The sequence below is a fragment of the Cupressus sempervirens genome, chromosome 3 (genome assembly GCF_028749045.1).
Source record: "Cupressus sempervirens isolate cs-2001-9-10 chromosome 3, ASM2874904v1, whole genome shotgun sequence".
Classification (NCBI taxonomy): Eukaryota; Viridiplantae; Streptophyta; class Pinopsida; order Cupressales; family Cupressaceae; genus Cupressus; species Cupressus sempervirens.
This window is the reverse complement of record NC_143120.1, coordinates 95,488,178-95,500,482: the sequence shown is the minus strand read 5'-3', so window position 1 is coordinate 95,500,482 and position 12,305 is coordinate 95,488,178.

Sequence of the window (12,305 nt, the reverse complement as noted above, 5' to 3'; positions counted from 1 at the left end):
TGGTACCGACAAGATGATGTATTAATATGAATATTCCTTGTTAGAGGATGGACCCTGTTAGGGGTCTATAACAAAATATGGTACATATCAGTCCCTATTATGAGAGTTTGAATCCCAATTAGGATATTCCAACCCTATTAGGAGTTATGGAAGATAGATGGACCCAATATCCAAATAGCTTTAGGGAAAGACCAATGAATCCACTATCCAAATGATCTTTATATTATTCCTTGTAGAATAATAGATGTTAATTGTTCTTCCTTCCACCATCCTATTAACTAAACCTTTGCTCCTTGTCTTGTAATTAGATCACAAAACTTGCATCCAATAATCACTTTGATCGCTTACACACATTTACCAAACACTCTAGTCCTTCTCGCACTTCATAATTAATATTTAATACCATATCTTTTAAAATAAAGAAAATATTTTTCTTTTATACCATATCTTCAAAATAATTCCTTGAGTCAGCCTTGAGGCTTTCCCAATTAAATTATAATAAGATAATTAATTAATTTACAATTATAGTAGTACTATCAGCTTACAATCTATACAAATTCTCACATGTGAAATACTAGGGCTTACACACTTGCTTATGTCATCAATAGACTCTTTTGTCATTGGTGTAGACACCCAAAAATTGAAAAAGACCTAAATCACGCAATATCGATGAATCAATGCAAATTAAAGTGAAAATCAGAAGAAACACAACAAACTTTCAAATCAAAAATCACATTAGGTTATTAATCACCTATCAAATTGACAAGACCTAAATCAACTTTGAAAGAAGAGAAAAATAATTCAAATTCATAAAATGAAATTCAAAAAAGGAGGAAAAAGTTAAAAAGTGTTGAAAAGAAATAAGACATTTATTAAATCAACAAAATCATTTATCCTCACAAATTTGGAAATCTCCCTTTTTCATTTTAAAAGAATTAGAAATATCCTCAATTATCCTCAAAATCAAGTTTGTTGGACTCTTCTTCCTCGTCTCTTATGAGATATTTTCAATTTTACGTTCACCCACTAGTCAAAGGTGAAAATCCTAATTCTTAACCCAACCCCTTCTAAAATCCTATAAAGAGGAGGGAAATCTAAGAGCAAAGGAACCCAAGTTTTTATGCATCTGCACTATAGGCACATTTGAACTCGTCAATTTAGCATTTTCATTGTAGCAAGTTCATAACATTTTAGCATCATTTTGTGTCATTTAGCATCATTTATTGCATGTTAGTCCATGGCATGATCATTTCAAGAGCATTTCTAAGAGTTGTCTATCACATATAATCTACGTTTTAGTCATAGATCTTGCATGTTTTCATTGTAGATCTGCATTCTTAGCATACTCCCATTCTAGAACTATCACTAAGATGCTGATCTAAGAGCTATTAAACATGAGATGCTTGTAGAGATTACATTATGATGATGATATCTTGGGTCTAGTATAGTTCATCATCATTCTATTTGCATTCTACATTAAAGTTTCATGAATACACCTTCACACTATTTACAAAATGGCACCCACCATGGAGCTAAACTAGAAGCCTCTCTATTTTCAAGTTTTTTAGTCTGATCTTTCATTTCTAGTATAGATCTATATTTCTTGCTATTCTTTTGTGTAGATCTAATCAAAAGTAGGTTCTACAGTGTTTGGGAGACCTTATATCAACAAGAACAACATTTTTCCAAAGTCTTTCCCAAGCATAGAAGGGCCAGATCTGAATCTTCCAATGCTTCTATGCTCTATTTCAATGCTTTTGAGAGATTTTATGATGATTATGAACTCTATTTTAATGCATTTTTTCTTTGTGTATTGCATATACATTGTTTTGTAATGCATTTGCATAGTTTTGTAATGTGTTTGCATCTTCTTATAGCACTTTTGAAGAGCTTTGTAATGCATTTAATCATTTTTGTAGTGCACATGAGCATTTCTATAGTGCATCTGGTAAAATTTGCAGTTTCTTGAATCTAACTTCCAAATCTAAATATCATTTTCTTATAGGTCCCTTCTGAGTTAATGAAAAGCTTCTAGATTATAGACAACATGCAGTAGGAATGAAGACCCTCCTAAATACACCTAGCTTTTGCTAGCTCTAAATCAAGTAGGTGGACCTCAGCTCTCATTGATTAAAAGTGTGGCATTTCTAATTTTTCAAACATAACTTAATAGAAGTGTTCAATCTCATTGATCTAATAAAGAAGTAGGCCTATGCTCTCAACTCCTTTGAGTTGATTAGAATGCTTGACCTTTTGTAAAGATCAATCACAATTGAACGAGGAAAGAACTCACACATAGTCTAATTAGAAGGCCCTCTATCTTTAGTAGTATAAGGGCTTGTAAATAAACCTTTTTACCTGTCATTTTTGGGGAGCCAAATTAGTAGGGATATGCTCTCACTCTTATCAAGTGATTAGATTCCCAAACCAGTTTTTGACTTCCATTTCTCTCTTTTCACTAGGTAGGATTATCTAGCCATAGAAGGGCTACCTTTGAAGTTTCCTTAGCAGGGCTAATGAGAGGGACTGCCCCCCAATCTTGCATTTCCAATCAAATGCAAGCCACCTATGTTTGGAATATAGCCTTCCTCTAGTAGTCCCACAAGGGATTGGACTGAACCTCCCTGGCATTACTGGGAAGCTCTTTATAACAAGATAGGGAAATTCAAACACAGTTAGAACAAAAGACCCACTAGTCACTAACTTTAGATAACCATGATAGGAAGCCATTTTCTTCTATTTTCTATGTGTATACGATTTTTAATTTTATTTTGGTTTTACTACTATTGTGCTTGGAAGTGTTTTAAAATTTAATAATGAACACCAGCATAGATCACAAACCTTTTAGAAAGAACAAACCTCAAACTAGTATCAAGAAACCAAGTCCAAGAGAACACATTTCTGAACAACCCTGATAGTAGCACATATAACACATAGAATAATGCTTTTACACATTCCTATAATGCTTCTGATCTTTGTTATAATGCATATTTCTATTAAACTACACATATGCGCCTTACAACAACACATTTTCCCAAACAAGCAAGACATTTGAATGATTAAATATTGCATATAAAATTTATAATAGTACATATGAGCAATGAAACAACACATTTGATCACCAAAATAGTGCATCTGACCATTACTATGATGCATCTAAGAAAAACCATAAAATAGAGGCTATCTGTGTGCATAATAATCATGAACAAACAATCAATTTGGATACCCTTTTCCTTGCTAGTATTTCACAAAGTTTGAGCAATTTCATGCTGTTGAGATAATGGGTGTTGCACACATTGCATAATATTGTTATTTTGTTATGTAATGTTGTGCCTAGATGGACGTGCAACATGTAAAGATTCCCATGGAATATTCTTGATGAGTTGTATTGTAACATTGTAAAAATATTTTATGTAATTATTTAATATTAGGGAAAAGAATTAAATGCCCAATATTAAATGTGGGGTCAGTGGGTTAGGTAGCACATGGTTTTAGCACATGGTTTATGTAATACCACTTAGTGGTTTTGTGGGACTTGCTACTATATAAGCAGCTACAAGGGTAGTTGTTGTAGAGTGACAAGGAGTAGACAAAAGGCAAGAGTCGAGTGGGACAAGGCTTGATAGGTTAGCCAAGGGAGCATTTGCGAAGGTTGAAAGCATGGCATGGGATGTGTGGATTCATGCTTGTTCACATAGTTTGCTCGGTTGTGGCTATGGCCATGAAGGCTTCCATGGTTGTATGGCAATGGTATTTTTGCTGAATAATACATGATGATGGATGCTTTTGGAGGCTGGGTTTTTCCCTCAATGAGGGTTTCCCAGGGTATATCTTGTGTCACATTTTATGGGTATGTTGTCTATTCTCTTGCATATGGATTTTAATTTCATGTTTATTTCAGATCTATTATGGGTTATGTGGAAATAGTTATATTCTTTATTGCCAAGTTTCCCCGGTGCCTTCCCGACCTGCGTAAGCACCTGGTATGCGCGTCGAGGGGGAGATTGTTGGGTGATGCGATGCACTCCCCTGCTCACAGGTGGTTAATTATGTGGTGTTCCATGTTCACTAACAGTCATGGCTTTTGGTGCAACAGCAAATGGGCCCAACACATGCTTGATCAAAAACATCCTTCGAAAATAAGAAGAGCTACAAACATCATTATCAACCCAACCATTATCATTGCTTCATTTCGCACATCAAGTTAGAAACATTTAGAGACACACATCTATCCCTTACCTGACTTTGTGAAAGTGAAGCTCATCCTATCAACATTCATAAAAACCTTGTCCAATCTAGCTTGTTACCATAGAAAAATCATGGTCAATGGGAACCCTTTCCTTTTTTTAAAAATGCCTCAGAACTAAAAGAATCCAACTCATGTTTCATACCACCAAATAAAACTGGTATAGCTACAAAACCAAAGTGATCACCTATACAAGTGAGTGCTAGAATAGCTAATAGGACCATCAAATACATAAAACCTCTAAATCTCCTTGAGCCTACTACAATAACAAATTGCCCATAGAACATAGTTATTCACAAGTCACCCTTGTTCAATCGAAACTTAGAATTTGTGGCCATAATGGGTCCATCTAATGTATGGGATGACAAAAGTATCAAAACTAAGATCAAAGATTTCCAACAAAACCCTAAGCATGTCGACATCATGGACAAGATACCTAAAAAACATTAGGAACATTAAATACTAGTGTTAGCACAACAAGGTGTGAAATTACCATCTGATTTTTATGTGACCAACTTGAAATGAGATGAAGAAGATTCACTCATAGATGTTGTCATACAAAAATTACAAGACTTACAAGTAGAAATGGAAAGAATGAATAAAGGAAAAATACAACCCATGGAATTTAGCCTTGAGAAGTTGTGTCCTCTCCCCTTTAATAAGAACATTACTTTCATGCCTTTCCCCTAAAATATACAAATACCAAAATATGATAAATATTTTGGCACCTCATATCCACAAGATCACCTCAGACAATTCTGTACCTTGAGTATGGAATTTGTTCATGAAATGATGTACTTGATGCAACTATTTCCTAGAAGCCTTGGAGGGCAAGCAATGGAGTGGTTCTATGAGCTACCCTCTAATATCAAAACCTTTGACCAACTAACTTTCGTGTTCATCTCTCAATATTCTTACAGCATTGAAAGGGAAGTTACAATGATCAAACTATGCAACACAAAACAACTCCTTGTCGAGTTATTCATAAATTTTTTACCATGATGGAGACACACTTTTGCTACGTACCACAAAGACATACCCAATAAAGAGAAGACTAACATCTTCATCAATAGCCTCTCCAAACTAATGAGTTATTGGCTCCAAATCCAAGGGCCTAAGTATTTCAAAACTACCTTAGAAAATGTTGCTAAGGTAGAAGATACCTTACTAAATAGTGACATCATTAAACTATCAAAATATGGTAAGGGCTTTCCAAGTAACTCCATGCATACTCATAATTTCTCTGATTGGGCCACCGATAAACAAAAGTTATGGTGGTGAAAAGCAACAAAAACACTATTAATGATGGGATGGTTGAAGCCAACCATTTGAAACCTCAAAACCAATCCCATCTAAACTAATCATATCCTATTGTCAACAACACTTGTTAGAATTCTTTAGAATAATTGAGGGGGGCGAGAGGGAGTGGGGGGGGGGGGGGGGGGGGCACGGGGGTGTGTGTGTGAATAAATTATTCAAGGTCCAATATGTCCAATTCAAACTTTTAATTAAGCTATAGTAGGTCTATTCACACTACCATTCATCTAAACTTTTATCCTTTATCCTAGCAAGTTACTATAAATCAATATGCAATAATGAAATGCATACAATCAACACATAACGTGGAGATTTACGTGGAAAACCAATTTGGGAAAACTACCAATAACATGCTACCTTCTTTTTTGCCCTTCTAAAGTGATGACCTATTAAAGGCCTACCATGTTAAAGGCTTCAACATGCTATTAAATGTGACCCTGTCAAAGGATTTCAACACCCTATTAGAAGTGTGTTAGGCTAGAGGACTTTGGTACATTCAACTTGGAATGTCACCCTATTAAAGGATTTACAAAAGGCTATTAGACCCACCTAATTCTATAGGACTTTCAATCACCTTGTTAAAGGCTTCACCACCTAGGTATTAGGCTAACCTATCAATATAGGATTTCAAAATATCTAATACAATTTCTAAAGAGTATTAGAAAGCTTTGACCTGATACAACTTGCAACTCAACCTTGCAAATCTTAGATCACACTTCAATTCTTCAACCTTGCTTGGCTTTCCTTCCTTGTAGTTCTGATAGCTTGTCCACCCTTACAAGTTATATCTCCTTGAGTCTTCTTCTCATTATGCCAATGCATTTATCTCCTTGTGGTTACTTGATCAAATCAGAGTCTTTGTGCTCTATTCTTCCTCACTATGTCATTCCCTGGACACTTTTTCAACACTCTACCTCTTGTAGATACTCTTAACCACAGACTTCACCATAATCTCTAACCTATAACTCCTTATAAAGAAGTTCTATAGTTCATTTCCTGCTCATAACTTGAATTGACTTGAAAAGGAATGGTGTAACTTTCCCTCCAAATTGTTCCTTCTAGAAACTTCATGAAAAATCCATTTGCATTCAACTAAAATCAATTAGCATAAAACTTTGTGACACTAGCTCATCATCCTTATCATCCATCTGGTTCACAAAATTCAATGAAAGAACCTTATCATCTCTAATTTAGAGAATCTTTGACTTTTCAAATAATGTAGCAACTTGGCACTATTGAAATACTGGTGCTCGACACATACTTTGTTACTTGGCATCAACTACATTTTACTGATGCTCAGCACCTAAACAATTTCACTCAGCATCCACTACATTTTACTAATGCTCAGCATTTGAATTTTACTTGGCACCTAAAGACTTTTATTTGGCACTTGAAGTTCACTCAACACACACTAGATTTTGCATTTTCTCAATTCTAATTGAAAATTTTCTCGGCTTAAACTAGCTTGCTTGACATTTATTGATGAACTTAGTTAAGCCTTGTAGTCAACCTTATTAGAATTTACACTTCTAATGTATCTAAGTGTGTTCATCCTCTATACCTTAGAATATGTTATCAATACACTTATTTCATCAATGTCTTAGCTGATCCTTATACTTCATTACAACAACATAACTTCAACCTTTCCCTTAGGTGCTCTAGTTACCTCTTATTGATTAACACCTCCATGCTAATCAACTAAATGATAGTACTTGGATTATATAAGCAATTGTCATTCTAGAAAATAGCAAGTTTGACATCAATGACAAAACAATGATTGAAAACATTCTTTACCAATTCCATCATTCTTCAACAATGATCCTTTTCAATCATTTTCCAACAATATCCATCTTTGCCATTGATGGAAAACCAAACCGATCAATTAATCAAGCTGATCAACTTAGTTACCATCAAACTTGTATACCAAAAGGAAAAATTTCTATCATTTCCTATGCATTCCATGTCTCCCTCTTTGTATCATATCTCCCTCTTTTGTTGATACAAATTGATTCCTCTATTCTACTTCTCCCTCTTGGCTAATGTTTCCTTTCTTCTTCTCTATATGTCTGATCTTCTTCTTTTGCTTGCTATTTTCTTTCTCTGATGCTCTACTACTTTACTCCCTCTTTGTTAATAGCTTTTTCTACTTTCTCCCTCAGTCAGTTGATCATTTTCCAACAATCTCCCTTTGATCTACTATAGATCAATTTATCATAAATCTCCCTCTTTGACAACAATGCCAAAGATGTAGCATCTTTATGTATGCTAATATGGACTTTGCATCTTCTAATATTCTCTCTCTGTCACCATGTTTGTGACTGATTTGGAATTTCAGTACTCTAATATCCTCTGCATCAACTTCTATTATTTCAGCAATTAACTCCTTTTGATGTAGGGAAACTTTGTTGTTCCTCAAACAGCCTGGGTTAGGGGCTTTACCCCTAACTTACCTCTAAGATGCTCATAAGCATCTTTAGGTAGAGGTTTAGTGAAGATATTAGCTATATATTTCTTTGTGTGAATGTATTCCATCTTCGCTTGCTTGTCTTCTACTAGCTCTCTGACATAGTGATACTTGATTACAATGTGCTTGGTCTTTGCATGCATTACTAGATTCTTGGATATGTTTATAGCACTTTTGTTATCGCAATACAATATCACTAGCTTAGTTATCTCCTCCTTCATACCTTTTAGTAGGTTTTTAATCCATACAATGTTTGTGCAATTAATGGCTACTGCTATATATTCTACTTCTGCTATGGACTGTGAGGTACAAGTTTTTTTTCTTGCTAGTCTAGGTGACTAGTCTCTTTCCTAAGAAGAGTGCTCCTCCACTGGTGCTTTTTTTGTCATCAATGTTTCCTCCCAAATCGACATTAGTGTAGGCATTCAACTCAGACATATCACTCATTTTGTAGTACAAACCAAAATCATCTATCCCTTTAAGATATCTTAGTATCCTTTTTTACTACCATGAGATGATTTTCTCTAGGATTAGCATAAAATCTTGCTACTATCCCAACTTTTAATGCAATATCTGGTCTGATATGTACAACATATTGCAACTTTCCAATCATGGACCTATACATTGTCTGATTGATTTAAGCAAAATCATCATTCTTGGATAGATTGTTTCCTATTGCCATTGGTATGCTAATAGGTTTGGAATCCTCTAGACCAAATGTCTTGAGTATCTCTTTGATGTACTTTGATTGGGTCACAAATATACCATGTTTTAATTGATGTACTTGTCATCCAATAAAGAACTTTATTTCTCCAAACATTGACATCTCAAATTCATGTTTCATCGTGTCAACAAAATCTTTGCTAAGTACTTCTTTTCCTCTAAAAATTATATAATCTACAAAGATTTTTGATATGAGGATATCCTTACCTTCTTCTAATTTGATGTACATGTTGTTGTTGTCATCTATTTTTTCAAAGCCTATCTTTACTAAATATTTGTTAAGTCTCTCATACAAAGCTCTGGGAGCTTGCTTCAACCCATATAGAGCTTTATGTAGCTTGCAAACCTTATCCTTGTTGTTTTCATCAACAAATCCTTCTGGTTTCTTTATGTAGACTTCTTCCTCTAGTATACCATTCAAAAATGTCAACTTTACATCCATTTGGTAGAATTTGAAACCTGTATAAGTAGCATATGCAAGTAAGGTCCTCACTCCTTCCATTCTTGCAATAGGCATAAATGTTTCCCCATAGTCCAGTCCTTCCTCTTGTGCATACCCTTTGTAGACTAATCTGGCCTTGTTCCTTGTGATCTCACCATTTTCATCTAACTTGTTTTTGAACACCCACTTGGTTCCAATCACATTCTTGTATGTTGGTCTTGGGACTAAGGTCCAAGTCTTGTTCTTCTCAATTTTCTCTATCTCTTCTTTCATTTCATTGTACCAATCATTATCTTGTAGAGCTTCAGTCACTATTCTGGGTTCTACTTTGCTAAGCAGACATGTCTCACTTCTAAGTCTGCTCCTTGTCATTGGTCTAGCCTCTTTATTTCTAATGATCTATTCTATAGGATGGTGTCTTCTAACATACTTTGCTAATATTGGTTTTGTTCTTGTTTCCGTGTTAGGTCTCTCAACATCAAAGTCACTATGCACATCGCTATCAGGTAACTCTTCATCTCTTTCATGTGTGATGATCTCAGAATTAGAATGTGCATTTCCAACATTCTATAGCTTGGCATCTGAATGCAACTCAACATTCACTAGCTATGACTCAACAGATACTAAAGTTTGTTGCCGATTACCATTTTGATTTGTAGGATCACCTTCATTAGGCATTCCTTCATAGAAGTATACAAAGGACTTGTATTCTTCTAGTTTCTTGGTCTATTCATCATTTTGAGCTTCTACAAGCTCATCAAATTTCACATTTGCACTTTCCACAACAATGTTAATGTTAACATTCAAACACTTGTAAGATTTGCTTCTAGTGGAATAGCCAAGAAATATGCCTTCATCACTTTTGGCATCAAAATTTCCATTTCTAGACTCCTTAAGAATATAGCATTTACATCTAAATACTTTGAAATCTTTAACATTAGGTGAATGACCATACCATGGCTCAAAAGGTGTTGCATGAGTACCTTTCTTGATTTGAAATCTATTAAGAGTGTAGATTGTTGTACTTACAACTTCTCTCAAATACTTGAGTGCAACATTCGTTTCGATCATCAAAGTTATGGCATAGTAAATCACTAATCTATTTTTCCTTTTTTCTATACCATTTTTTGGTGGAGTCCTAGGTGCTGATGTCTGTTGTTTGATTCCTCTATCATTGTAGAGCTCTTCAAATTCTCTTGATGTGAATTCACATCCTCTGTTAGATCTTAGGCATTTTAAGCTCTTTCCTATCTCCTTCTCAACTTTGACCTGGTACAACTTGAATGTTTGGAATGCATCAGAATTTTGCTTCAAGAACATGACTGTCATCATTCTTGAGTAGTCATCCACAAATAACATGATGTATCTATCTCCTTTGTAGCTTTGCACTTCAATTGGACCACACAAGTCAGTATAAACTAACTCTAATACTTCATTGGAAGTATAGGTCTTGCTTTTGAAGCTAGACTTTGTCATCTTCCCTAATTGACATTGTTTTCATATTGTGTTGTCAAGCTTCTTCAACTTTGGCAATCCCCTGACTTTCTTCATTTTGCTAATGCTGATTAGATTATCAAAATTCAAATGGCATAGCCTCTTATGCCACAACCCCACATCATGAAACTATACCACAAGACAAGAATCATCTTCTATATCTAGATAAAACTAGTTACTTCTAGTCTAGTCACCCTTTCCTATTAGACTTCCATGAGAATCATAGATTTTGGCAGTTCTATTTTCAAACTCTACTTTGCATCCAATTTTTCCTAACTATGATACACTTAGAAAATTATAATTTAGTCCTTCAACATAATATGCATTATCACATGATATCTTCTCTGTAAGTTTAAGGCTACCTTTTCCTTTGATTAAACAAGGTGCATCATTACCAAATCTAACACTATTGCCATCATATTGAGTAAAGGTAATGAACTCACTTTTGTCTCTAGTCATGTGATGTAAGTGTCCACTATCTATGATCCATTTTTCATTTTTTTTTATGTAGGTTACTAGGGCTATTGCTTCATCTTTATCTGATTCATCTTTCATGGCTACATAGACTACTTCATCATCATTCTCATCAGAATCTTCTTCAACAATGTAGCACCTCTTGCCTTTGTCTTTATAGTCTCTGCTACTATCTTCTTTCTTGTTCTTGTACTTGTTTCCTTCTCTGTGGTTGTTCTTTTGTTTACAACTTGTTGCAATATGACTACCTCCATTGTAATTAAAACAAATAATAGGCAACTTGCCTTTGAATTTGCCTTTTCCTCTATGAAATCTTCTGGTTAGTAATGCCTCCAATTGATCCACATCATCTTCATCAATGCTTCTATCATTGGATACATGTTTACCTTTTCCACTATTTTTCTTTGATTGCATCTCCTTAGTGTCCTTTATTTCCATGTTGTCCTTGAAAGCTGATTCAAGGTTATCTGGCTTGTAGTTATCAAAGTTGGACAATTCGAATGTAGTGAGCCTTCCAATTATTCCTTCAAAGGTTAGTGTCTTTCCTTGTACACAACTTAGCTCTTGGATGGTTGAGACTCTTATAGCATAAATAAGGAGTAGAGTTCTCAAGTATTTGCTACTAATTATTTTTTCTTCTAGAGCACCACCCAAACTCCTTATTGTACTTACCACTTCTTTCATTTTGACACCATACTGAGCATTATTTTCTCCTTCCTCCATCTTCATATCATCAAAATTTCCTCTGAGGCTTTCACTTTTGGCTCTTTGAACATTCTAATCTCATCCATAGATAGTTGATAAGGTTGTCCACATCTTGCATGTAGTATCACATCCTTTGATGCCATCATATTCAGCATAGCTAAGTGTAGAGGCAATCTCCAACATTGTCTGATTGTGCTCCTTCTTTTTGCTCAAATCATCTATAGAGAGGAGTCTTGCAAGATCTACATGGTCCACTATAATTGAGTTCTTCACATAGTCACCTATTGATCCAAGGTGCAATTTCATCAGACTTTTCTAAGTAGCAAAGTTATCTCTATTGAGTTTGGGAACATCTCTCATAGACATCTCGATCTTCCTACTACTAGTACCTTAAAAAAATCAATAGTGGTATCTGATACCAATTGTTAAAATTCTTTAGA